The 24,901-nt window shown below is 41.6% G+C and overlaps 1 long non-coding RNA gene across 1 annotated transcript; it reads left to right on the top strand.

Annotated features, from left to right (window-relative positions):
- Positions 1 to 219: 219 nt before the first annotated feature.
- Positions 220 to 24,430, top strand: LOC140655765 (uncharacterized). Its single transcript, XR_012043856.1, has 3 exons — positions 220 to 468; positions 1,375 to 1,440; positions 24,314 to 24,430. It is a non-coding gene; the product is annotated as an uncharacterized lncRNA (long non-coding RNA).
- Positions 24,431 to 24,901: the final 471 nt, after the last annotated feature.

Genomic DNA, 24,901 nt, shown 5'->3' with positions numbered 1-24,901 from the left:
AAGAGAGATACATGCCAAAATCTTAAAATCACAGAGTATTTCAGGCTGGAAGAGACCTCTAGAGGTCATCTAGACCAACCCTCACTCAAAGCATGGTCAGCTTTGAAGTCTAATTTCCAATAGCAAGTTATAAATAATCTAGAGACTACATCTCACTTGCATAAGTGTTCACTGCACGGTAACACACCATCTGCTTAACCTGATATCTCTTTTTTTTTTGTAGGTGACTACAAATTACTCCTTAATAATTTCACCAACCATATAAACTTGCTGGGTAATCAATTTATACAGGCTTATTGCCCACTTTCACAGTTCCAGTGCTAGTCCCACAGTATTTGCAGTTTTTCTTAAAGTGTTGATTCGCAGACTCATGTATTTTCCTGAGAATGCAGGTTTTCAGTTTTTCTAATGGCAGGAGCTACAGAGAAACGTTGAAAGGCTCATGCCTAAAGCATCATAAATGAGAATGTAAGTAATATTGCCTCAAATTTATAATTCTTCACAAATCTTGTTTTTATTTAGACATTCTGATGTTTAGTGCTTCCGCTTGTAATTCCAATTTCTCCTTCATTTAAAAAAAGATCAGAATAGTTGCAAATCAGGGTGGGTTTTTTTCTGTTTTGGTGAGTGGTTTCTTAATGGGCTGGATTTCTAGGTTTGTTTCTCTATTTCACCTGGGACACCAGCAGCCATTTAGCTCACGAACCACAACAGTTACCTTGCGTGTCTCAGGCACAACTGATTTTACCATGTCACCTCTCCTCCTCCTCCCATCCCACTTCCACCCAATGAAAAAACTTTCTCTGTGTTAAATATAGCACCAGTCAGCCCTCCGGTGCGGCAGCTCCATTTCAGGCTGTAGCAGAAACATTGGGCACCACACTGTGGAAAATAAGTATGTAGCGGTTGTAAATATACACATATATTTATATATATAAAATGGTGCTAGAACCCACAGTCTATAATTTGTGGGTGACCTTTAACTACATGAGGATAAATGGTTACAAATTAGGACCTCTGGTCTTGGCTGTTGTAACCTATTTTCTTACTCCTGTTAGTAAATCAAAAAACATGTGTATCCATGGGGCTTTTTTAGTGTAACATTTGGCTTAGATTTAAGCTGGGATAACTGAACAAAGTGGGAAACCAAACAAATAAATATGATTATCCTGCAGTGTTTCGTTTCATGGAATCAGGTTCTGAAATAAGCAAAGTGTGTGGGATACTTTAAGGTCTGTAAGAGAGACACGTGCTATTCCCATAATGAAATCTACTCCCTGAATTAGGTCTTTGTGCTATTAGGAGCTTTTTCTTCTGTTTATTTTGCTACAAGATTGCATTTTTGCTGCAGCATGTTAAACTTTTGATTTTCAGAGGCCCTTGCATGATGAGGCTGGAGACATGAAGCCCTCTTCTTGAAGCACCAACAATGATCAGAGGGTAAGCTCAGTCTCCAAGATCCAGGGTGTTCCAGGACATTTGATTTTGAAATGCACCGATGAGGATTATTTGTGATGGGGATGTGCACAGCAATGCAGGAATGAGATGGAAACAAATACATTCGTTACAGGTACATTATTAAATAGCTGTTGGGTGATGGTGACAACCTGAGAGCAACATGTAGGGAAAACTGGAAGGAGACGTAGCACTCAAAAGCTATAAATTGTGTTCCCAGTCCCTATAGCTATTTTTTTCCTATCCTTAAATGTGCACATAAGAGCTTTCTCCTTTGGGCTCTTGATTTCTCCACCTTAATTTCAGTGGGTTAATTTCTCTGTGGCAGCCTCTGATTGCTACCGAGCTGTGGCCCATCTGCCTTTTGCTTTGAAGCCGAGCTATTCTTGTCACAATGGAGAATAAATGTTGGGCTTCATTAATTCGTCAGCTTATTACCCATTTGTTTCAAGATTTTCCTGAACAGAGGGAGCAAAATGAAAAACCTCAACCAAAAGTAAAAACCCTGCTAGCCCATCTGTATGTGGATTTCCTTTCTTTCATCTCTCTTTCATCCTTTCTTCATCTCCATCTCCACTAAAACTCATTTAAAATCTCTGCTTCATCATCTGGGCTATACCATACACACTCAAACTCGAGGTCAGGCGTTTATTTCCTATTTCCTCAGAGTACTTGCCCCAGTCAAATCCCTGCCACATTTTATCTCCTTCTTACCAGTCTGACATTTAAGGCTTTGTGGTTTGCTCCCATAAGCTCAGGAATTCTCAGGAATTGCACAGGTCTTCTGACCCTATATGTATGCAACTAACAGATGTCATAGGCTTCTCAATTCCGGGTGCTGCTCAGCACCTATCCGTCTTTTCTGCTTTCACTCTTACAAAGCAAGTTCTTCTTCAGGGTTTCTTCACCAGGGTGATAGCCCTGCCCAGAGCTCGGTGGCTGCATAGCGCCCTTCAGCTAGCTACGGCATCTGGAAGAAGACTGAATTTATCAGCTCAGTTTCCCTATAAAGACAGCAAGGATCAAGAAGGAAGAATAGAAATAACTACATGTCCCATGGTCAAATTAGCCTCACCCAGGAACCCTGGCTTGGTGGATACCCATGAGTCTGGCACCCCTTTTAGTGCCTGCAAGACTGGAAACCTTATTTGAGAAAGCGTGTTCCTGAGAGGTAACTTCTCAGGGGAAAAGAAGCAAAGCACTGCTGGCATCGTAGAAGAAGGGGTACACAGGGAGCTAGGCAGGATTGCTAATGGCAACAGGATTTTCATTTGGTTACAGCTATATAAACAATTGCAACCAGTGCCAAGACAGTCAGTAAAGCTTTGGGGAAAAAAAATAGCCAAAAGCAGTGGTGATTTCTGAGATGCCTAGCAAGATATGCATCTTTTGAATTGGGGAGGATGGGAAGGGTAAGAAAGAGCATTATGAACATGAGTCTTAGCGTTTTTACTCTTGAGAAGAAACAAGCCTAAGGGGCTAGGTTTGAGTTTCTTTGGGCCCAGAGGGAACATATCATGCTTGGAAAAAACCTGGAGCACAGTGCCGAGATCAGAAGCAGGGCTCAGGCAGAAAAAGACCTGTAGCAAGGACCTGTGATACACTCCAGATCACACCGTATTAGTGCTGCCCTTAGCACAGGTTACTGTTCTGCCTTTCTGCGAATCCTCATGTACTGCATTAAACCCATGGGCTCTTTACACAGCTATGATGATAGAGAAATTAATCTTCCCAAGTTGTTCCCTTGTCTGTACACTCTCTAGTCTCACTTCATCTCCCATACAGGTTTAAGGAACTGTGCAGCTCCACAACCTCCTGAAATATTTCCCATCAGTATTTTCCTTGTTCTTATACTGAGCTTCCTGATGGTTTATCCTTCTGGTTATCACAGCAATATAATATCTGAGTGTTTCTCATGAGAAAAAAAAAAAGCTCAGCAAAAGCAAGGTTGGGATATCTCTGGTTCTTGTCGTCTTTATGGTTAAAAAGATCTCTTTCCTTCAGATGTGGAGGGATGGTGATGCTGTGAATGTCATCCTGCTTATGACGGAAAAGAGGAATGTTTTTCATTGTTTCCCAAAGGTGCTTTAACTGGATTTGTCTCATTTCCTCTGCAAGTTTGTTCCACAGCTGCACCTCTTCAGCCAGGAGACTTTGTCTCTGGCTTTTGCACTTTTTGTTCTGGACTTTGTGATCTGTACTGTCATGGAGAAGAAGTAAGTATAACTGTCCAGCCAGTGTACAGATGGAGAGGAGGTTTGCAGTGTACGAGGCACTGGTAGATTAGCTCTGAGGTCGTCGATTAGGAAGAGAGACAGACTAAGAGCAGGTGGAAGTCATGGACTGGTTTGTTGTGAGTGAAGTAAGGCAAAGGAGCAAGTCACCGGGGAGTCCTTGCTTTCGGTTTGTATTTGCCTTGAGATACTGTGTCTGAATCATGGACGCTGTACACAGCTCCAATACAGACACATCTGTGGATTGCAGGTGCCTTTTCTCTCAGTTATTGGAGTTGTGTCATTGCTATTCTTTTGTTTTTAATATACCTTTCTTGTGCAACGTTCGTTATTCTGGCTTCTATACCTAAATCCTGCTCCCTGAAGAGGTGGGAAATCTCATTTCCAGAAATTTGTGGCTGTCTCAATAAAGTCTTAAGAGGTGACCAAGATTAAGTATAACTTTCTGCCCCCACCTCCTCCCTTTCATTCCCTTTTACTAAACCCTACATGCAGGCAGGTGCTCATGTAGAGCCATTCAGCAGAGGATGGGGCACAGACGTTCAGCTGCAACCCCCTGGGACCTACACTGACCTTCACTGTGGATGAAGTTTACAGCTTTCCCCTTTGTGGCTTCAGTACTCTTCCCTGCTCTCATGAACCAGTTCCTTCTGATTTACATCTGTGCGGGGGCAGCTAAACTGGGTTCACAGAGTTGCTTATAAAAACTACCTCCATTATGCTCCGTTCCCTTCTGCTGCCACCCGTTTGCTCATGTTTGAATACAAGGGTGATTGGACCTTCCCTGTCCTCCAAGTCCTGGCTCCAGAAGTCCATCTCTAGCTGACGCTACCCCATCGCCATGCTGCCTGGCCCCACCTCATAGCTGGTTGCTAGTACTTGGCAGCACACCTTGTTCTGAGAGGTGTTTCGGTTACTGATGGGTGAGTGACTTGATTCAGAGTTTGGTTTGGATAAGCTCCCATAAATTGTAATGCTTGACTGTAGGTTATCCAAACTATCTGGGCCTCTTGAGACTCTGAATTGGCCTGGAAGGCCAATCCAGGCTGCTTTCTGAGATTTTGGCACTTCCTGATCCCAGAGAAGCTGCAATTAGCATGGCAACAGGCTCTTGCATGAGAGGTCAGCATTTCTGCTTCTTGTCTCAGATGGATCCTGCAAAATGAGTGAGCACGCAAACAAGCCCGTTAGACTCAGCTACTCAGCCAGGTGGGAGCATAAGGGGGCTGTAAGGAGCTCTCTGGCTCTGTGTGCTTGAGACGTACATTGCCAGGACCTGTAGGCTGGCATTTGATAGAGACGGGACTGGAGAGACTGTTGGCTCAAGATTGGATTGGGCACCTCAGTGCACTAGTCCAAGGGTAAGTCTGGGTGGAGGAGGGATGCTGCACCACAAAAAGTGGCCAATGGAGCTGGCTTTGTTTGGGGAAAAAAAATACAGATGAAGCTGTGACTCTCAGATTAAAGTGTGTATTTTTGCTTGCAAGACAACCCCTCATAACTGTGTATGTACGAACATCTACAGCGTCATGGCTAATGCAATATCCTGTCTGTAGGGAGAATAGGAGATTTGGATGTGAGCAGTCTGAGCAGTGCCTTGGCAGAGCCTTACAGGTTCCAGCGTGCAGTAGTCCAGTGACTTTCAAGCCAAAAATCATGTCCAGATCATTGTATTTAACAGCCATCGATGAACCTATCCTCCCAGACTTTGCCTATACAGTTTTTAAACACATTAACACTGTCGATTTATAATTACTAAGGCAGGAAGATTGATGTGGAAGGAGAGAAAGTCCAGTCTTTCACAAATCTCTGTAAAGATCCAGCTGTTAAAAAAAAAAAAAAAGGCGGTCAAAGATTCGAGTAGGCTCTTCTGTAGAATAAACCAGTTATTCCTATAGCTGCATTTGTGGATGGATTCCCTACAGAGTTAAGGGATGGGATAGAGCTTATACCTGCACTGCCAAGTCTGCGAGACAAAGAAAGCAGTCATCTGACCTGATGATGTAATTTATTTTCACTCACCTTTGAATCCATTTTTCTTATCTCAGCCCAAAAGTGCTAGATAAACACAATCATTTTGCCAAACATGGACGTAAAACGGGAGGGGGGGAAAAAACTACCCCAAAACCTACATTCCCGTTACATTATCACATATTATTCAGAGCAATTTGCAATGTCCTGGTGTTTTTGCTTTATGTACCGCAACCCTCCCTCTCTCCAGCTTTATTCTGGTGCGTGGCCCTTCCTGCCCACATGGTATTACGCTTCACGTGGACGTCATGAAGATATTGCTAAATCACAGCTGTCTTGCCAAACAACTGGCTCTTCCTCTTGCCAATTTTGTTCAGCCTTTGAAAAACTACAGGACTTGTGCTGGGCCTCATTCAAACTTAAATGATGTGCTTAGTTACAAACACAAAATAAAACACAAGACACTAACAAAACAGTTAAGTTTTGATTAATTCTGTGAAAGGGTTAATGGGATTTTTTTTTTCTTTCCCCCCCTTTTTTTTTCACTCTCTAAGGGGAAAAAAAGACAGAGTGAGAGACCCAAGTGGACACAACTAGAACAAAGCCCTGTTTATGATTAGTATGGCTGAAAATATCCATGTTAGGCCAGGTGCAGATGGCTAATTCCCCCAGACTACAAGCCAATTTAAACCATAATTCCTGAGATAGACCACTTTTCCCAACATTAATGGGAACCAGCTGCCTCCTATTAATAATATGGATGATTACAAGAAAAAAAAAGTGGGGGAGGGAGCAGTGAAGTTAGAGAAGACATTATTTTCCAGACTGTTAGTTGTGTCCTGCTGAGGACAATATGGAAAGCTATGGAATATGGGCCTTTAAAAACCTGTCAAGTTAAATACGCACAGTGTGTTTGCTCAGAAGAAGGATCGAGTTATCTCTGTACTTCTGTGTTTCCGTGACAAGGTTATTTAAGGAGTAGCAATTGTATGTATTTAGTTATTTGCTCGTTCTTTGCTTTTGCCTTCCCTCTGCTGACACTGGATGGTTTTGATTAGCTTCCTAGGAGGGGAGCCCATTGCCTTTGGTACATTGAGCCGGGCCGTTCCCACCGAAGCCTAATTTCATGTGAGATTGTAGAGTACATCAAAGCAGAAGGACAACAAATGATCTGAAGTGTTCTCCTGAGAGCCTGACTTGCTGGTTCAAGAAATTTGTTCGGGCTTCTATTATCGCTGTGCCAGTGTGAGATGAAATGTGAAGACATGGTAATTCATGGCGTGTAATACCAATGTGTCTCAGGAGTGGGTTTTTTCTGTGGTTTTTATGATTGTTTTCCTTTGGTTGTTTTTGGGAATCTGAGTCGAATTTATTTTTAAAAATAAACTCCACAACATACTTATTTTACTTGTTTGGAAGGCGGGAGGAAAAGGCCCATGGTATCAGTCATCTTGGCTATACTCCTTGTTCTCTATGTAGACATGATTCTTAACACATGGATCATTTCTTTGAGATCGATGAACAACGGCAACTCGCTACAAATGTCTCTCTTGCCCCTGCAGGAGATGAGTAGGAGCCAATGCCCTTTTCCCAGTTATTCTGCTAGGATTTTGTGTGATTCTTGGCGACATTTAGCTCACGCAGGCTGCATTTCTTCTTAATCCTTTTGATGATGGTCTCTGGACACGCGGAGGAAAATCCAGCTCACGGCATTGTAATTCCTGCTAGAGGGTTTGCAAGGGCCATTTTTGTGTACCTGAAGAGATGCCTAGAGGGAGCAAGCTGGGATTCCTCTCTTCCCAACCTGAGGGTACAAAAGGGCATGATGCCTTCCCAGACCATGTGGACCTTGTACATACCTCCTCCAAATGGATGAATTGCAAGGGACCCTCGTAGCCTTTCCTGATCCTCACTGATTTCTAAGAGGAAGTGGTGGAGAAACACAGACTGGGACTTTGATTCTTTAATGCCCGATCACTTGGCATTATAACAGGGAGCCAGGAACCATGGTTCTTGGAACTATTTCCGTCACTTAGACTATCTTCCATCCCTTGCTAGATTCCAGGAATAGCCCCTTTCTAAGTCAGGAGCAAAACATTTTCTAGATCACAAACTCTTAGATGGCAGCTCTGAGGAATAAATAATAAATAAATAAATAAATAAATAAATCTTCGACCTTCTAGCTAAGCCATGAAACTAAGGACGTTCCAGCAACATATCCCAGTGGCAACACTTTGTTTTCATTCACACATCTTAGTAGCCCAGCCCTTACATGGGTCACCAGAGCATCTCTCTGGGGTATTTACAGTAAAGAAGAAAACCTCCACTGCCCATATCCAAACTTCAGAGCAGTATTTAAAGCAGACATAGCAGAGGTAATGGGAAAGAGATTATTGATTTTATGTATGTAAATAGAGCATAGTTGAGCTGACAATGTCTCTTTAGATAATTGAAAAAATCAGCCTCAGCTGACAGTAGCTAATGAGGCTGGTTGTGGAAGAACGTGAATAATTAGAGAGTGGGGATTCTTGCTGCGTGGAATTGACCCTTGGGGGCTCAGAGAAAGCAGGATTTGTGGCTGCTCTGAAATGCCAGTGGTCTGGTCCAGCATTCCTCTTGTCAATACGAACCTTGTGTTTTTATTGGAAACACGTGTCAAAACAAAACAGCGTTTGAGGCTGCTGCTGAGAGAAGGTAGGCAAGTCCAGAGACAGCCAACCTGTTTTTCTGTTTGTTGCCAAAAATACCATGCCACTGCTGCCCATCATGCTCAAATGGAAGAACAGATGGCAAGCACCTTCACAGTAAAGAAATTGTTGCTATACAGATATGTAGAGATAGAAAAATATTTTACGCTACTGATTCTGACAGTATTCCCTCCTTAATGATGCTATTCCCACTCAGAAAATAAGAGAAGTCAGGGTGACTATGGCATCCTGCTATACCTTGATGAAGCCTAGATTGAGAGTTTATGTTACAGTACTTCCCTGAAGAAAAGCTGTTGCAGCAAGCCAGTCCCGATCTTTCCTGGATGGGCAGAGGAGCATTCAGTGAAGACCTGCCAGTCACATGTAATATTTTACTCCCTATGGGCTGCCAAAACACTTTGAAAACTTTGTAAATTATGAGTCTTGGAACTGTTACCTGCATTACAGAAAACTCAAAGTAAAGAGGTGAGAGTCCTAGTATCTGCTGTTTACATAAATAAGTCTTCGGATTTGTTAGTTTTCTTTTCTTTTTCCTGATTTAAAATTATTTTGTTAGGCTGATGTTAAACATGTGTCTCTTTCTCTGCCTTCCTCCCTATCCCACCTCTTGACTTGGTTTTATTTCATCGGTGAATTAAATGGTTTGGGGAGCTAAAGAACCCAATTTGTAATGTGCTTTAAGGGCTTTCAGAATGAAAGGCAGGGATTGAAGTAGAGTATTTAGTTATTAGTGTCTCCATATTTCTTTTCCTTGATCTGCCTGTCCCATCATGTTGTCAGATCTTCACAGTTGAGATTTGAGGCAATAATGGTGAAAGCTGGAACATGTGAGCCCTATTTAGGCCCAGCATCATCGTGTTTCTGGACTGAATCTAAGCCTAATTGAAAAGACAAGTGGATATCTCTGGCAAAAGAAAACATGGCTGTCATAGGCTTTACCAAGTTCAGTTTAACACAGTAGAATGTGCTCTGGCATCTTTGTTTGCTTTCCATTTTAAATATAAAATTAAAGACATATTTCCTCTGTTGTAGGTTTTAAGGATGATTTACAAACCAAAATAAGAACTCTACAGCACTCCAAGGTCTGGCCTTTGTGATGCCAGGAAGTAAGTCTCCGCTCGTCTTAGTATCTCCCCAACTCTTTGTGCAAGCCTGCTTACGTACCACCTTTTGGGCAGCTTGTATGGCTGTTACCATTCCTCATTGCACCTGTGATCTCTTCTTATGTATTTCCTATTGCTCTTGAATAGTTCAGGCAATAGGAACTGTTTGCATCCAAGTTGCAAAGGATTAGAGCTAAGTTTTGGATCAGAGGCCCATGGAGGTGGGATGAGCGGATTTTCCTTGAGCCTCATTTCTTTGCTGCTGCCACAAGCACAAGTAGCTTTGAGACATTCTCTTTGGAAGGTCAAAATGCCCCAAAACTTTCAGGCAAAACTTAATCTATTTCCATCTTCTGAGATCTTTTTCAGTCATCACTGTTATTTCAGACATATTTCTTTCGCTGACTATCCATTTCCATTTCCAGTTTAGAAATTGCAGAGGACTATTTTTATAGTCGATACTCCTTTTTGTTAGTTTGAACCACCATGTGATGATTGTCATGTGCACTTCATAATACAGTTTATGGGAAAGTTTTGCCCCCAGTAGTAGTTTTACCAAAAAGAATTTCCCTTATTAATTAATTGCACAAGCTTAATTGATTCTTTAATGGAATATCAAAAATAGATACCCATGCTAGAAATCTAAATCCACTTGTTGTGGTCTTTGACCAAGCCCTTTGGTTTTATTTGTGTCTGATGCATTTTAGTGTCCTCATTTCTCTACTGAGCAAAGACTCTGCTATGAATCAGGTGCATTTTGGGAAAGCTTATTACAAAATAAAAAATTCTGGAGATCCTCAAATTGAAGAAAGACGATCTGATAGCAGGCAGACCGAGCTCTGGATGGCTCCTTTTGAAGACCTTGTCTATCAACTAGGAACTGGCACAGGCAGCCCTTAGATTACAGTGGAATTATAAGCACACTCTTCTCGCAGAGGTGGCACAATTGTTTTGAAACTAGACAGATCTTCTGTGTTTACTATTTGGCAGGTTCTGTGTTTTTGGCTGGCAGCCACGCTGAAATGTGTTTAGTTTTAATTGACAGCCATGGTCAACACTGCAGATCCCAGGTAGGTACTGCTAATCCTGACAAGGCAAGGCAGAAACAGACAGCAGGCTTGCTTTCCAGCTAGCCAGAGACTCGGTCTTCGGGAAAGCAAAGGCACTTTGCCTCTAGACAATTCACCCTCAGGAACTCAACCTCCAGTCTCATACTCTACCTCAGCACCTCTTTGTAAGCAGCCCACAGCCAGGGCAGCTGTAAGCTGTTGCGAGCAAAATGATTTTGTGATCAGCTTTGATGCAATGGGAAGCCAGGTGCTAGTATCCTTGCACAAGAGATCTTATTAGAGCAGAGAGACATCCAGAGTTGTATTTTCTTGGATTTGAGACTTGAAAGCAAGAACAGTTACACACAGACCTGTAGTTTAAAATATGAGACATTCCAAAAGTGCATATGGTTAGATTTATGTAAGCCACAGTTTGTAATGGTTTAGATTTAACCTCCTAGTCCTTGTGAGAGAGTTTCAGCCTTGCTCTCAAGAGAGTAAAAGAGTAACACAGAACATTTACAAAAGTAAAAAAAAAAAAAAGAATAGCATATGCACAGACTTATGATGGCTTAGTCATGACATCTAATTAGGGACAGCAATGATTTCTGTGAACCACAAAAACTTTAGTTTCAGTTGGCATAAAATTCCACAGAATAGTACTCACGACTATCTCTCAGTCTATCTGTCTCTCTGTCTATCAGTCGCGCTTGTATGCTTTATTATTAGTGATGCATTCTTTCTCATGTTATTGTCTTATAAGATCATTTCTCAATGAATTCTTTAACTTCCTCCTTAAGTGTCTTGCATTTCAAGTGGCTGCTTAACAGAACACCATGGTAAAGGGACTTGTATTTATGGAGAAAAGTTTGCACCCAGGTATCAGGACAACATGCCTCCTATCAACATTTAGGTCTCACCCTTATTAACAGTTTATGGGTCTAACAGAGAAAAAGAAACAGCATCAAGTTAGATACTACCAAAAGAGGACACTGAAGGTAGAGATTTACTGTGCCAAAGAGAGCAAAGGAAATTCAGCGTGTCACCTGGGAGTAAACGGGATGGTTGTTCCACCCCTGTGTCGCGGGATGCCCTCAGTGAAAAAGTAACCCAGACCCTGACACAGTCAGTGACCGCTTCAGAACATGACTTCAGTGAATTAAGGTATTCCCCAGCCTCCCGATACAATTACTGGTAGTATCTCTGCAGAGAGACATCTTCAGAACAGCACAGCATTTATGAATTTGGATTATTTCTGAAAGCTGTTTTTTTAATCTGGGAGAAGTTGAAGAATATCCCCCAGTTGCTCATTTTTAATGGGGCTGTGAGATCAAGGTGGAGACCTGGCTGTTCCAAACTTTCCAAAAGGCATTTCCAATAGCAGAGTAGCCCTATTTTCTCCTTCAACAGGTCTTTAAACTGTGCAGTGCTCGTTCATCAGCCTCAGACTTTGATTTGGCACTGCTATGTCGTGCAGATGTAGCAATCACATTTGTGAGCCTGGAACTAATTAAAAATGGAATATTTTAGATCAGTCATGGTGAGTGTGGCCAGATTTACAGGGAGAATACAAGGCAGCTTAAGGAGCAGAGTGATCTAGCCTTTTAAAAATGTTCTTCCTTCAACATTGGTACATTACCTACAGGGCAATTGAGTTGGTCCTTTGCCGCACTGTCTTTATGCACCCTCAGGCTGGTTGAAGTGGAGCTTTAAGGAGGCACAGGTGTTTCATGGTTTGCTACATTCCAGATGCATGGACATACATCTCTAAAATCTTCCTGGCTAGACATTGCTTTTTTAATTCTCTTTTTTAAGAAGGTGTGTTTGCCAAGCCTGTCCATCAGTTTAACAGGAGACAATGAGTTAAAGGCAGTGGGGATTAGAAAAATCAGGAGATCAGACCAAAACCAGGTGAGATAGATGTGGCTCTAGCCCAGTAGCAACCATATGTCTGATAGCTGCATAGAACGGGGTAGGCCATCATAGGTAATACTGTTACCTAAAATCTGGAAGCTGCACTGATTTCCATGAACCTCTCCAATCCTATAAACTCGGTTTGGGAGTGACTGAAGAGAGAGCTTGCCTGCAAGACAGCACTGCAGGACCTTTGGGGAGGAAAGATTATCCACAGAGCAATTATATGGCAGGTCACCATCATTTTCTCCTTGCTCAGCTCAATATTTTCTAGGCTTTGCTGCTCCTGGCTGCCAGCTCTGCACCTGCTCTGTGCTGAGTCAAGCTTAGAAACAAAGAAAAAACCTATGATCTCTCCCACGGTGTAGTCAGGGCTCATTACAGATCAGTGCTTTTTCCCTTTGCGCCTCACCGACAGCTCGCTCTAGCTGTGACTGGCAACCGATGTGCCACGACACCAGTCACACATCAATTCCACCACTCATCACGGTCTGGTGGGGACATCGGGTTCCTGTCACCACTGCCTTGCGTCACCTGGTTGTCTCCTGGGCAGCACCCAGCTGTGAGTGCCTTGAGTCAGGATCTCTTCACTGTGTGCAGACTCTCTAATGGGCTATTTGATTAGATCCTTGGGAGACTGCCTCCAAGCAAACAAATAAACGACAATAATGAGGCTGTGCCCTAGATGGTGCTGCTACTGGAGAATAGAAAACTTACCTGTAGGTTGTCATTCAGATGTGATATTCCTTGTATGATGCTCAGGTGGAAAAGCCTGTTACTGGTTTGTATATAGGAAGGTGACTTTTCAGTCCTGGTGCCCACAAAAGTTTGTGATTTGCAAACCCCAAGATAAACAGATAATTTAGTATCATATAGCGATTTTTTATTTCTTTTAATCCCCAAAGACCTTTAAAATTAATTTGTAGACAAACTGGTAAAGTGTTGAATGCAGGTGGAGGCACTACAGTGGGGAGGTGTTTGGGGGGGTGTCTCCGGCCATTTCCACCCAGCTTTTCACTCCAAGGGATGCACTGTGGCCAAAAGGCTCCATGTGGTTCTGCTGAGGGTGTCCAGCAAAAGCCTCAGTTTATCAGCCCACCTTAAAGAAAACTAAATAACAAATCAACTTTTCTTAAACACGGTATGGCGTGCAGTCTCTGCAAGGGGTTCTTTGCAGCATGGCTTATATTACCATTAAAATGATTTAACTGGAACCTCTGCTCGGCAGCATTGTAGCTGACGTGTTCCCTAGCTGTGGTGTATCCAAACAGATTGTTGCAAGGCCTTGAATAAACATTTTGTAAGTCTAGCTCTGAAGCAATTTACATTAAGCAGCATTTATTTCATGGGTGCCAGCTAGTTCTTGTGTATTTCTGACAGAGCAGGCAATGTTTTCTATCAAATCTGGTGGGTGTAAACAGAATACCTATTAATAATGTGGCAGGAACATGACTGAATGCAATATTTATGGCTCATTCATATGAAAGTCTCATAGATAGTTTGCTTATAAAGAGTGCATGAATTCTGTGGTTAATGTTTGAAATGAGTAAGAGAACAAGAATAATTCTAAACATTTTTCTCACAGGCATACCTACCCACGCACTTTCATTCCTCTTGTAATATGAAGGATTGATGCTTTTCTCAGAATAGGCTGAATGCAGAGCTCATCAAAGCTGGTCCATCCATTGATTTCAAGAGGTTTAGTGCTAGGGTCAATACGATGTAGTAAAGAATTAGACTAAAGCATTCAAAATCTAGCAAAAGGAGCAAATTCCCAGGGCCCTTAAATTTTTCTTGCATGTTACTATGGTGAAATCTCAAGTTCATCCATTGATTTCAGTGATGAGTTTAAACTCTGCTGAAATGGAGCAAAACCAGGTCTTGGCCGGTGCGGCAGTCATTAGGTGGTCAGTTGTGTGCTAAGCACCTTAAAACTGAATCTTGTCCAAACCCCAAGCCTGCAGAATGGAGATGGAAATTTTGTGAAGTGAGGCTTCAGTTTGAGGATTCTTGCTCCTTTTTGCTTTCACACAAATTTGCAGAATTCTAAAAACAGCTTCTAACACTCATTTCTACTGGCACGGCCGCTATTGATTGTGTCCAGAAAGAGGGATGGAATGACACGACAGAATTGGCAATGATCCTGAGCTGTGGAGTTTGGATCTAAACCCGGATCCAAACTTTTCTAAAGAACAGAAGGTTTTTTTGTATCTGGAGGTTTGATTTAATCTCTTATACGTGCATGGAAAATCTGTAGCGCTGGAGTATGGCTTTTTCTCAATGGATAAGATCTATCGGATCTGGTGCTCTGGGGTGACCAGCTTGGTGAGGAAACTTTTAACCTGCGAAGAGAGTGGCCTAAGCAGCCCCATCTGCAGGGGAGAGGGGTCTCCAGCCATGAGAACCAGGGAGGCAAAGAATATTCCGAGCGTTCCCAAATATGGCCCAGCTCGAATGTCTCATCTAGCTTTTTTCCAGAAGAGGCTTTTTTTTTTTCGGTTGTTCAGTCAGCTGGCAGAGTTATAGTACTTAAAACCTGGTTCACAAATGGTCCCATGAATAGACTGGAAACTTTAGTCAGCATGAAGATTTTGGTCACATTGTGATGAATACTTGCCCAATTTCTGCAGTATTTTTTTAATGAGTTGCAATGCATTAAACTCATTAAATTCATTGTTTTCAACCAAATGTTTGCACCTGGAAGTGCATTTATTATAATTTACTATTTGTCTTTTTTTTAGTTTTAAGCCCTTCAGGATCTCCAGTCAAGAAACAGAAATATTAGCATGCGATTGAGCCAACCAGTATAATCATTATTATTAAAAGCAACTAACAAAATATCATACTGTACAATTCGCAAAAAGACAACAGATTGGCAATTGCTTGTCCAAACTCTATAGTAAATATGTTCCAGTAATGAGTGGCTTAGCAGAAAACAGGAGAGAAAAGATCATAAATAAAATCAATATTATTATAAATATTATTTGCCACAAGTAATTTGAAAAGCTCAGTTTTCATCCAAAACATTTGTTTTAAATTATATGCTGACATATTCTGGAAATAACTATGATAGACTATTTTTAAATTAGTAGTACACAAAGGAGTTTCTTCTTTATGTCCTTTTCACATCAACAGTTTCTCATTTCTGACTTGCTAAAATAGACTTGGATAAGGATTTATATATGTGTGTGTGTGTGTATGTATGTGTGTAGCCACTTTATTTATTTTCTGGTCTGGACTACAGAATTGTGTGCTTTGGGAAGCAGGTGGTTTCTAGCATTTGAAGAGATCTGCATGTTAAATGAGTTATGTTTTGTATTGCAGGGAAGTATTGCTACATGTATTTTCATGACATTCTTTTCAGGCGTCTTTTTGGGTTCATTTCCAAAATGCTATGAAAAAGTGATTTGCTTTCAGAAAGGAATTGCTCAGCTAAAAATGATAAATAAGTTATAGCTAATGTGGAAACTAAATATGTCAGAGGTGATGTGGAAGACATTGGAGCAGTCTGAGCTGAAAGGATAAATGACCCCAAGAAGGAGTCAAACAAAGCTGTTGCAGAAAGTCTAACTTTTACCAGAGTCAGGACAGTTTGGAAACCACAGATGAAAGTCCCTTGCTTCCCATGGAGGATTCAGGAGAACCAAAAGACTTTCTGCTGGCTTGCATGAATGAGTCGGTTGCTGCCTGGCCAATGTATCCTCACACTGCCCCTTTCTGGGCAAAGGAACCAAATGTCGGTGGTGCCCCAAGCCCTGCGCCCCTATTATGAGATGGCCAAGTGTGCCACAGAGGCTCGTGCAAGCTGGGAATGCCATGTACTTATATTTTCAGTGGCAAACACACACCCATGTCGAGGATGAGCATTTTGTGTGTCATATGTGTATGTTGTTTTACCACCAAATATCACATTGGCTAAAGGTTGACAGACATCTCTGATGGGCATCATCTCTGCTTTTGAGAGCACTCATCTTACCAGATCTCTCAGATCACTTCTCCAGTTTGGCTACTGAAATGAAAATTAAACATCCTACCCACCAGGAAAACTAATTTGAAAATACATTTTTAACCCCAGAGCAATTTTTTACCTGCAAACTTAATTGTGTTCCTTTAAGAAGATGTAATTAAGTATCCTCATGGCAGACCATCAGTTTTTACAAAGCATCTCTAGAGCAGATAGACATCATTACTAATACAATTCTTGGAGGTGCAGGCAGGAAAATAAATTGGTTGTCAGTGGGACATCATCAATATAATGAACATCTGACATGTAGACTGTTTGTTTCAGATGAAACAGACATAGATGAGGGGGAAAAATTGTTAATAAGAACAGCAGACAGGACATTGCAGACTGTATCTGTCTCATGAAATGTTATTTGCTGCCAACACATCACAGTAAAGAAAGTCTGGTCTACCTGGGAATAGATGAGAAAAATAAAGTGAAGAGACACTTTCAGGTATGTCCTGAGAAGCTCTGCTGGATAACGCAGTTTGAAACTTTGACTTTTTTTATTGCACCTCGGTAGCTACTTTCATTTCAGGCAGGAAATTGGTAGTTTGCCTGTCTTTTATTTCCATTTACCACTACAACAAAATTGAACCTTTGATTTTTGGAACTATACCATCTCCAAGAGAAATCAGTAGCTAACATTGTCATTCAGACAAACACAAAGCAGAGCTGGTTCAAGTTTTGCAAAGCCTGTGGGGAAATTTTGACATGCAAAAATGAATACCCAAATGCCCTTGGCTGCCTCGGGGAATTCCAGCAGCATCTGCAGGATGCAGGGAAAAAATTCCAGGGTTGAAAACAGCCGAAAATGTTCCATGATAGTGTCCCAGCTCAGCACTTTTTAGTCTCACTCGTCTTACATGGATTTAAGCATGTGTTTATTGTTAAGGGTAGATGCTAAATTCAACAGGAACCCACTGCTTTTCCAAGCTCCTTTTGTGATTCGTGAATTATTTGGGAAGTGAACCTAGACTCTTTCAAGTCTTTTCTTCCAATATTCATTAACAAGTTTGGACGACGTACACTCTTTGATTCAACTGTTTCCTATTCAATTTTCTTGATGGGTGAACTAAACCACACAATATAATTCATTTTCCCAGTTTTAGATGACTGAAACACACTGAAGGAGAAAATTTTCACTTTGTTTACTTGGAAGAGTTTTGAATGAACAGTTGCTCATGTCAAAGGGATTAGCGAAGGGATTTATCAACATACTCGCACAGATCCCCACTTGTCAGGATATGTGTTACCTAAAATCCCACAAGTCAGAGCAAACTACAAGAAGCAATGCCTTGAGAGAGTATCCTTATGCAACTAGAGCAGCTCAAAGCACTGTGCACACCCTAAGCTGATCAGAAAGTACCCTCCTCGTGAAACGCATTTGGCCAGAGAAAGCATGGTAGACAGCGTCAAAGTTTACGTGGAACCTGAAAGAGATAGCCAAACCTCAACAGGATCAAAAGTTCAGATGAACATCCTAACGCTCAGATACTAGCGTGAATGCTCTCCAAACCTATCCAAGCCATCTGGGCCCAGCTTATTAACCTAGTAGTTTCATGAGAAATGGTTTTCTCACAAGGTTTCTGATGCTTCCTGTTGTTTGACAGGCAGGAAATACCATCAGAAGAGCCGTTCTCGCTGGAGTTCATCATTTTCAGTACGAGAGGGAATCAGGAAGTGCAGAGGCAGCGTGAAAATGAAAAACAGCGTGCTAGGGTTGCGATGCAGGGGGGAGAAGGGATACCGAGAAGGAAAGTGAATCAAGTTTTCTAATGCCCCAGAAACAGGCTAGTTTTGAGAGGTATCGGCACATGTGGGAAGGGGCTGCTGTGTGGGGCAGTAGCAGGGTGTGCTTCTGGAAGAGCGACTCGCCCCACCCATTGGTCCAGCCCAGGTAATAACATTTCCCTGTGACTGGGGAATGCAGCAGGATGAGAAACTTTGTTGAAATGAGAAGCTGCAAATGCAGCTCTAAAAAGACTTTGCAGGTCTAAAAAGAATTTTCCTTGTAAGGATCCCAAATCAGTAACATTAATCTTGATGCTGTTGTTGCTTCACAGTGTATCTGGCATCCTGGGAAGGCTCACCATCCATTGTTTCTTTATTATTATATATTTTTTATTTTGCTGTGTGCCATCACCTCATTGCTCCCAGGTGACAGGACAGCAGCAATTGCCTCTGATGACAGATTCAGCGGTGTACGGCTGTGCTGTTTTGCTACAGCACGAGCAAACGGACGATTCTTTGTGTGCAAGTCTGAGGCTGTGTACACATGTGCGTGAACTCTCCAAAAGCAAACAACTGGCCTTTATAAAGCCAAATTCCAAGCAAGAAACCAGCTCAGCAGCTGTGAAAGGTGTCTCTGTTTCATTGTTGATAAAAGTACAACCCACAGTGACTCAAACCTCAGGATGTGGTGAGAAGCTGAGAAGAAAAGAAAGATAGAGTGTGGGGGAGAAAGGGGGAAAAAAAACCTTCTCAGGACGAGGAGTTCAGACACGCCAGATTTCTTTGGCACAGACATTGCTGTCATGAGCTTTGCAGACGTTTAATGTTTGATTCCCCGCTTGCTTTTCACTTGGCACTGAGTGTGAAGATTTTGAAAACAGTATCACAAAGTGTTTTAAATTGCAAAGCTGACCTGTGAGTGCCATAAACAGCATCTCTTTCATATGCTACAAGTTGACAGTGCAGGCAGGAACCTGCCATGTGAGGGCTGTCACCAATCTGTCATTAACCTGCATCTGCTCACTGTGACATAAACGTCGATGATCATTTTCCTTCACTCCAGCCCTTACTTGAACTCTTCTGGGAAAGCAGAAGGCAGCTGCCTGAAGAACAGGGACTTGGCTTGGAAAAAGGGAGAGGGAAAATCTAGTCTGGAAGCTGAATACTAAAAGTAGGCATTGATTTCCTATCAGAGAGGTGAAGTGTTCAAATTTGCTACGCTGCTTTGGTTTGAAAGGCATTTACCCAGTCATCAGGACTTCAGATGAGATAATGCTTCAGGATTCGTTCTGAGGCCCCAAATTTCACTTCACGAGCTCCAGCCACCTGGCTTAGGCACAGCTTCATGCTGAAGCAGCAGGAGTGACTTGAAGCTTGGTGGCCTCAGTGTTTCTCCTGTGATGCTCTTGTCAGATATTTAGCTATAGAAGCACTAGCTCAGGCATAAGGAACAAAACTACCCTGTAGCAGATAGTACCTAACTAGCAGAACAGGTCTTTTTACTACTGAACATGTTTTCCTTTGCTTGCAGTGAAAGAGTGCAGCTACAATATGAATGAAGTGAGAGCAGAACGATGTAAGGGATGAAGAAAATAAGAAATGGAGCAAATTGCGTGAAGGCTGTATGGGCTTGTGTCTAGCATTTACTGATAGGAATAATACAGGATCTCCTGCCAGGTCTAATCAAACCTGTTGAGTTGACAGATGCTGATTCAGCACTGAGACACAGTGCCTGCTCTCCAGAGGAGGATCTACAAAGGTCAACCTGAGCCTCCGCAGCGGTGATTTTCACATTGCTGGTGCTGGGAGTCCAGGAGCTACTCAGACAAGGCACATGGAATGTAACTAAGAAAAACAAGTCTATTATTGATAGACTTATGTTGCTATATGTCCTCCATGAGGCCATTAGAGAAGCCCAAGAGGCCCACAACTGGAGAGAGATTGAAAATGAATGCTCTGTCATCAGTGAGGAGGAGCTGGGCTTCAAAGGCTGGTTCAGAGCAGGAGCCAAACAGAGCTGCTCTGCATCATCTTTGCTGCTGCTGATGGGAGTGGGACTTCAGTGTCCCTGGGGGAAGGTCTGCCTTTGACAACAGCAGGTTGTGTCCGGTCTCTTTTAACCTCCAAAGAATTTGAACAAGTCATGTGAGTTCTGAGTGGCTGGAAAGAACCAAAACCAGGAATAATTGCAGTGGTGCTACCCAGGTACCTCGGAAGTTGCTGACACTTGATCTATGCCATGCATTGTGGTCTTTATTGGCTGATCGTTCAGAGATACTGATTGCAATTACTCACGAGCGTATCACACGCAGCTCCTCCAGGGACTGCTCACAGTGGGCATGGGGACAAGCCATAGCCTTGGCATAAGCAGAAACATGAGCTAGCTACTGCCACCTGCTTCTTCGTTGCTTATGGCTTAGCTCTGAAGCATTGCAACAGCACATTACAAAGCTAAATGAGAAATATTCATTTTAATATTCAATATTCAAATGTTCTTATACACGTACACACTTATGTATGTGCGTGTGGATACAACACATATATAACATAAATGTTTTAATTTATCAGTGCATTTCCTGAATGGCTGTGGTTTTTTAATAGTGCTATCCCTTTATCTCCTCGAATGAGTAACATTATTAGATCTGATCTCTAATTATATTCTGAAGACCAATAAACCCCTGAACATTTCTGGATGTCTTTAATTAGAATAAAAACCAAACAAAACAACCAAAAGAAAACAAAGTGGTTGATGGAGTCTCACTACCCACTTGCTGATGGTTAGGAGTAGAACTGGGTAAATTAGTAATTGCAAACATTTGATGATTTTAGACCTGTCTAACTTTTCTCAGTATCCTGTGAACAGGCTTTATTTTTTGTACATATTTATATTCTTTGAAAATTTTAATACACATTTTGTATAAACACGTTTCAACACACTGGATGGCAAAGTAATTTTTAGCTGTATTCAGGGCTGTTAGTGGTATTTTTGTGACATTTGGTAGCTCTTGTAAATCATGTGGTGCTGTATATGCTTATTCTTGGATAGGTGAAAACACCATAAAACACAGGGTGAAAAAATCAGAGGTTTTTAAGTGATCACATAGGCCCTTGCCTAAGTTCTTGCAAGGATGCAATAGTGGACAGCATGACCCAGTGTTATTTTAGTAAAAAAGAATGGGTGCGTTTGATCCCTCATAAAAGTTTTTTTCCAAATGATGATGAGGTTTTAGTTCGTTTTTAATAGCGTAATGCATGTTCAAAGATATTTTACCTTTACTCATTTCTTGTTCTGATGATTTGCATAGGAACAAAGTAGCCCCTTGCTGTAATGCAACTGTCTCTAGAGTGAAGCACTTCTGGTTAACTCCAGCACAGTAGCACATCAGATCTGTGCCTTAGACAAAGAGGCAAAATCAGGAAAGGAGAGTTGGATGGAGAGGGAGAATTTGACTTGGGAGGGAACTCTTCAGAAAGTACCATGAGATCTTCAAGAAAGCAGCGGGATCAGAGCTCTCATTGCATGTGAATTGCCTGAACTGCATGAGTGAGCTTTAAGGAGAGCAGTAACGAAAGAATAAAATGGCTTACAGGGTACATCAGCCCTGGAAAATAGAAGCATTTTACAAATGGTTTCACCTTCTTTGACTGTTGATACCCGACAGTGATGCACAATTACTTCATGTCCTAGTTGTTTTGTTGCATCTGAAACACAGAACCATCACTTTAAACCTGGTTAAAGAGAATGCAGCAATTTCTAAATTAACCATTAGCTCAGCAGCAGGGTTTTCTCAGGCTGTTTTGAGAGAAGAAGAAAAAAAAACTTAAAAAAAAAAGTAGTTTAAACTTTTGCCTCTAGGGCTGGAAACCCATTTTTCAGGCTGTTTAACTTTTGTCATTCTCAGTGCATCTGTTCAAATTAGCTTCAGACAGTGAAATAAATAGGAAATATTGCCCAAGGGTCCTTGGTTTTGTCAGAAGGGACTTTGAAAAAAGTGGAGGAGAAGAAGGAAGCCTGATTCATGAAGGCCTGCCGAGTCTTTTTGCTGACATGAAATCAAAACTGACTGAGGTTAAGTTCGTTCAATTATCACAAACACCCCAGTGTACAAGAAAACCCATAATGTGATGATACTGGCTTAAAAGTTCAAGAGACTGTGTGGTGTGAACTTCCCCAGGTTTGAATTCAAAGTTTCAGCAGAGGAAAAAGAATGCCAAGTAAATCTGGGAAACAGGTTCAGAGGGCTGGGGGGGAAGAAAAGATTACTTGCTCACAGTGCAGAATGGCAAAGCAGCCAAGGCATTTGCTGCGACAGATGTTACGACCCTATCCTATGGGCCATCCATTAAGATCTTCATGTCTCTTTGTGTTAGGAGACATTAATGTTGATTCTAGAGAGCCAAATGGAGGGAGAGCTTGGACACTCATACATCTTAACCATAGCTCAGTAAACCATCTCTCCTCAGGCAGCACTTTGAGCAATTCTGCCCTAACAAACTCTGTTCATGACAAAATCCTGGATACTTGGTTCCTCTTCTCTTAGTGTATTACCAGACCATGGAAGCATCTTTGTCTTCAGACTCCTTTCTGTTCCAGTCTCCTCTCTGCTCATTTTCCCAAGAAAACCCTTCATCATCTGCAATGACGTAAAATATAAGTGTGACAGTGATATGTTACATATATGCATGACTATGGCAAGATGTAATAGCATCTCTTCATCTTTTAAAGTCTTTCCTCCCTCCCTGCTGTCCATTGTTTTATTCCTGCTGGGTTAGCAAAGCCTCTTCAATCTCAGTGTTTGCAGTAGGTGAGAAGTACAGGGTAACTCGTGCACTGGCCACTCACAGATGGTGATGGTTCTTGTAGAGGTGTCCTGCATATCCTAACCAACCAACCAACCAACGACCTACCTGAAAATGAGCAAGGCAAAGCAAGACCATCCAGGCTGGATCCCTAGAGCTATTCTGTCTTTCCTCTATAGATCTGGCCCTGCTGGCAGTGTGGTCCCAAGGCTTCTGGCAAGGCAACTTCATTTCTCCCTGTCTTTGCAACTGTCTTGCCTTTCTGGATGTACGTCGATGACTGCCTGGTAGGGTAAGGGACCCATCTGTGGCACAGATGAGCACATGCAATGAATGAGCTACTAATTTAATATGGTGGTTAAGGAGGATAATTTCTGATACCAGCTCTTTACAAGCAACAAGTTGACATGACTCCCTGCCCCCAGTCTGTTTCCATTTCTACTCCCAGTAAGTCTACTTCTTTCCCTCAGTCACATCCTTCCCTAAATGGTCTCTAGTACCTGGTGTTTAATTCATGTGTTGTTCCCCTGTATCCTCTGTGTGCACGAATTAAACTGTTATCAACAAGAGCTTATCTCTTCTCCTTTATTGAATCTGGAGTTTGCTAATACATCCATTACCCTTATATCACAGAAAACAATTAACAGACGTGTTTGTTCATAAAAGAATCAGTTTATCTGTTAAATGTTTGAATCTCGCAGCACAAAGCCTTGCACAGCACACCTCTGGTCCAGAGTCCATCTGGAGCACCAAGAACATCCTTTAGATCAAGCAGGAAAGGTTTTCCTGTAAGTGAATTAGTTTAAAAAATTATTTTTGTGTCACAAACATATCTTGCTCTCACTGATGATTTTTCTCTTAAAGTTAAATTTTAAAATGTCTAAAATCAGCATGGAAATATACAGACAAAAGAGATTTAATCGTGTTTTTGTCTAATTTGCACCTCTAGGATGTTTTGTGAGAAATTAAAATGCACTTCACGGCTCGCTCTGGCATGCACTATAACTACAATTAACATTTCTAAGTATCATAATAATGATGATGATGATGGTAATGATGGCCACTGCTTCCCACCTATTTGCTGCAGGAAAAGCGCTGACTGCAACAGGATGTACTATGAGTTAGATTTATTTCTAGATTTATTCCTCCCCTCTCTCAGAGGTAAAATAGGTCAATATTCTATTATAGTCCAAACATTATTAACTTTCTTTCCCCATATATTTTGATATTCCAGTGAAAAAGCCCCGTGAAAATCAAAATCGAACTTCAGAAAAATTACTCATCTCAGGTGTAATTTTTAAAGTTTTCTTAATCTATATTTTCCTTTTTTTTTTTTCTCCAGGGTTCCTGTGTGTGTGCTCTTTGCTGTCTCAACAGAAAGAAAAAGGAAAACAATAACTGAGGACTCAAAATGGAAGAAAACAAAGCAGATCCTGGTGCTTGTGGTTATTTTCATTGGTAAGAAAAACCCACAACATCTTTCCCAAAACCAAATAAACATTGATATTATTATTTTTTGCAATACCAGCCCCTTTTTGACAAGTGTTACTCTGGAAAGGTGTGCCTTTCCTGGAGTTGTGTTGGAAGCCATGCACTCAAAAATCAGTCCTTTCTTTGGGTCAAGAAAAGAAAATATCAAACTGTCAGCATGCAAGGGTATTTTCTGGGTAGAGCAAACATCTTAGTAGGCAGCCACATATATTATAGCAAAACTACTATAAATGTCTTGTCCATTTATTCTGATTACTCTAACAGAGAGCATTCACTGGTTTATGGTGCCTTCTCTGACAGAAGAGAAACTGCAGTAAAGGAAAGAAATTCTTCTGTCTGTGTCCAAGATTCAGGCAATTTGTAAGAAAGAATGAAAATGGCACAGAGAAATGAGTATCTCGTTTCAGCAAGGTCTGAATCATTATCTGCAACATTTTGG

The sequence above is a fragment of the Ciconia boyciana genome, chromosome 8, assembly GCF_034638445.1.
Source record: "Ciconia boyciana chromosome 8, ASM3463844v1, whole genome shotgun sequence".
Taxonomy (NCBI): Eukaryota; Metazoa; Chordata; class Aves; order Ciconiiformes; family Ciconiidae; genus Ciconia; species Ciconia boyciana.
Note: the sequence above shows the minus strand (reverse complement) of the source record. Positions and strands in the feature narration are given on the sequence as shown.